We start from the raw sequence: 2,500 nt of genomic DNA on the forward strand, positions 1-2,500 counted from the left end.
AAACATTAAAGTCAGATTAGCTTACATTACGTTCAGTTTAAGATTTATTACAAGCTCTAACAACTAAAGTACGAAATGAGTTAAGGTACATATAGCGATGGGAACTGGAAGGCCATTCAATGCTTGCAATGTGAAGATTTGAGAGTTTGACCAGCAAGAAGGAAGAAAGGATGCTACGATAGATATAAAGTAGAGGGCTTAAAAGTTGGTGCAACCATGTACAGACGACACCCCAAAGATCATCAAATATGTCTATTCATTCTTCTTTCCTACAGTTATCCTTAAATTAAAGGGTCGGTTACTTGATGTGCCCACTGTAATAGCTTCGATAAAAGGCACCCTCTTTCATCCAAACTCTTCTCTCTATATCATCCTTCACGTTATCTCTCTCTATGATTGTCTGCTTCCCTCTTGATCTTCCTCCACCCCGAAAAGGTTCCTCCCAAACCCTCCTCACAGCCTCACCACTATTCATCATCAACATGTGCCCATACCATCTCCCTCGTGACACTCTTATCAACTCTGTAACCTTTACCACGCCTGCCATACTACAGTATTCCATAATTGTGGCAAAAAACAGGTTGTTTTTCGCTATTTTCAAAGTCTTCAGAGTCTGGTATTGAAGCTACATCTAATGGAAATCAATCAACTGGAAAACAAAATATGCAACCACTATTGTTCTTTGTGAGTTAAGTAAGCCTAATTAAAATTATTTTAATTCCGAATGTGGTCTCATTCAAACTTTAATTCAAATTTAGAAAGTGAAGTTACTTCACATGAACTATAAAATTCTCCACTACTCATTAAATTACTCTAGGTACAAACACTTTCTTATTATTGAGATATATATATATATATATATATATATATATATATATATATATATATATATATATATGTATATATATATATATATATATATATATATATATATATATATATATATATATATATACATATATATATCATTGTACGAGGAGACCGAGTAATTATGCGTTTGTAATGCAGCTGATCATGACAAGAAAAATATATGTATAGCCAAACACTAGCTCTTATTATGTAGCAATTTTGATAAAGCAACACTAATTCAAAATTATAACAATTTAAAATACTAATGAAAAAAAAAACAGCAGCAACAACAAAAACAACAACATCAACAAGACTCACCACATCGACGTTCTCCGTCAGCCTGTTCCCTCTGAGCCACCAGGTGACGATGGGCGGAGGGCGTACCCCGGCCGCCCTGCACTTGACGTCGTACTCGTGGTCGCCCAGAAGCTTCCCCGTCGGAGCATCCATGGACACGAGCAGTTCCGCGTCCGAGCAGGGGAGAGAGAGAGAGAGAGAGAGAGAGAGAGGGACGTAGATTAGATTTTGGAGTGTATGTGTGTGTGTGTGTGAGAGAGAGAGAGAGAGAGAGAGAGAGAGAGAGAGAGAGAGAGAGAGAGAGCGAGAGAGATCATAGTTAACTTCAGGAAGTTATGTACAATTAAGTTTTTGTCTAATTTTTTATAATTTAACTTTCGTCGTCCAGCTCAATGATGTAAAATGTGTCTGTTTGTGTCTGTTTGTGTATGTGTGTGTATGTATATGTGCAGTATATGTGACATACATACTCACACACAAACCCATTCAAAATACCACTGTTCGAAACGCACTAACTGACAACACGTCTTTCGGAATCGCCCAAAAAAAATTACCATTTTCTATTTTTTTCAAATTTTTATTTTGGTAGAACCAAGGTCAGAACGCATTCCACAAAGCGGCAATTCTCTCGGCCGTCAGTCTCCGTCGAAACAGGTAAAACGGACAGGTGGGGTGGGGGGGGAGGGGAGAGGGGCTCCTAATGGACGGAGGAAGGACAGGTGACAGTGCAATGGGTTGAAATGACCTGGTGTCGAAATACCATTGAAGCTAAAAGCTCTGTAAGTTAGAAAAGTGGATGTACCATTGTTTTGGGTTCTAATGCTCAGTGTGGATGTCTGCGGATGTCTGTGGGCTGTCTGTGGATTCCCACACACCCATTAGGCTTTATGACTTTGTTGGAACGTGTCTAAAGTGTGTTGGGGGTGTGAGGGTGGGCGCGAGTGTACTCGTGAATACTCGTGAGTGTATGTGTTGTGTTATTATTATTATTATTATTATTATTATTATTATTATTATTATTATTATTATTCCTAAGCTACAGCCCTACTTGGAAAAGCAGGATGCTATAAGCCAGGTGGTCCTAACAGAGAAAATAGCCCAGTAAGGGAGGGAAACAAGGAAAATTAAATATTTGAAAAACAGCAACTATACCTAAATAAATATTTCCTACATGAACTATAAAAAAACTTTAACAAAACAAGAAAAAAAGAAATTAGATAGAATAGTGTACACGAGTGTACCCTAAAGCCAGAGAACTCTAGTCGAAGAATCTCTATACATTAAATTACATTTCATCATTACGTGTAGTAACTGATCACCAAACAATGGATTAGAATAGATTATGTGGGTGTGT

The 2,500-nt window shown here is 37.6% G+C and overlaps 1 pseudogene; it reads right to left on the reverse strand.

The window, feature by feature from the left end:
• The window catches only part of LOC137619038 (brother of CDO-like), a 141,503-nt pseudogene that overhangs the window by 123,499 nt on the left and 15,504 nt on the right, over window positions 1-2,500 (reverse strand).

The sequence above is a fragment of the Palaemon carinicauda genome, chromosome 25 (genome assembly GCF_036898095.1).
Source record: "Palaemon carinicauda isolate YSFRI2023 chromosome 25, ASM3689809v2, whole genome shotgun sequence".
NCBI classification, from domain to species: Eukaryota; Metazoa; Arthropoda; class Malacostraca; order Decapoda; family Palaemonidae; genus Palaemon; species Palaemon carinicauda.